The following is a 1086-nucleotide window of genomic DNA, read 5'->3' on the forward strand; positions in this document are numbered from 1 at the left end:
ACTCCCATTTCATTCTTCCTCTTTAGGCTTTTCACCAAATCATTTGCTAGACCATTGCTTCTCAATTATTTTCTGTCATGCCCCCCTAGGAAGAAGAAAACATTTTTGCACCCCCCGCATGACTATAAATAGTATTTACTAAAAAAAAAAAAAAACAAAAAAAACTTTAACCTGCAAAACAAAAATATATAAAATAATTTGAGTTATACTTACCTGGCAGGGGAGATACCATGATCACAAAGGTGGTTTTTCCAGGGTGAGGCTTATCCATTGCACTCCGGATGTGCTGACTCCTGCGATTTCCCCAAATGTGGGAAACTCGACTGCATAATTTGTGGTAGTGTGTTGGAGACTGTTTGGAATAATTAAAAAGCCCTCTCACTAATCAAAATGAAGTTTCTGAAAGTCTTAGCCAAAGTGCTTACAAGCTGCATGTGGCCTTCTTTGCCCTTGGACCCAAAGAAATAGAAATAGCCGAGAGCTAGGGAGTTACTAGGCTCCAAGATGTCCTTGTAAAGACAGGGGTCAAAAGGCCCAAGCTGAGATTAGATTTTGTATTTTGTTGCTCAAAAATAATGTAAATCTCTTGACTGATGATAATCTTATTAACCTTGGAAAATTAAGATGTTCCCGTGGAAAATTACAGCAATTCCTACTGTGCCTCGCCCCTACTCTCTCTGTTTTGCATTGTCTATAAAAGGTCTACTTTTTCTTTTATTAAACGGACTCCTGATCGGAAACCCTCGTCTCGAGTCTCATTATTTCCCAGTCCCTCTTCTATTTCAGGCCTGATTCTTCTTCGAGAATTGCGAATTACTGACATGGTCCCCAGCTTTACCCGCTGGTCGGGGTCTTTGGAAGACCACAGTAGTGGGGGGCTTAAATTAAAAAAAATAGGGGCCGGAGAGATAGCATGGAGGAAAGGTGTTTGCCTTTCATGCAGAAGGATGGTGGTTCAAATCCCAGCATCCCATATGGTCCCCTGTGCCTGCCAGGGGCGATTTCTGATCATAGAGCCAGGAGTAACCGCTGAGCAGTGCTGGGTGTGACCCCCAAAAAAATTAATTAAAAAAATAATAATTTGAG

General features: G+C 41.3%; 1 pseudogene; it reads left to right on the forward strand.

The window, feature by feature from the left end:
• Positions 1 to 205: 205 nt before the first annotated feature.
• Positions 206 to 383, forward strand: LOC126019216 (uncharacterized; annotated as a pseudogene).
• The last annotated feature ends 703 nt before the right edge of the window (positions 384 to 1086 follow it).

Source organism: Suncus etruscus, chromosome 9 (genome assembly GCF_024139225.1).
Source record: "Suncus etruscus isolate mSunEtr1 chromosome 9, mSunEtr1.pri.cur, whole genome shotgun sequence".
Lineage (NCBI taxonomy): Eukaryota > Metazoa > Chordata > Mammalia > Eulipotyphla > Soricidae > Suncus > Suncus etruscus.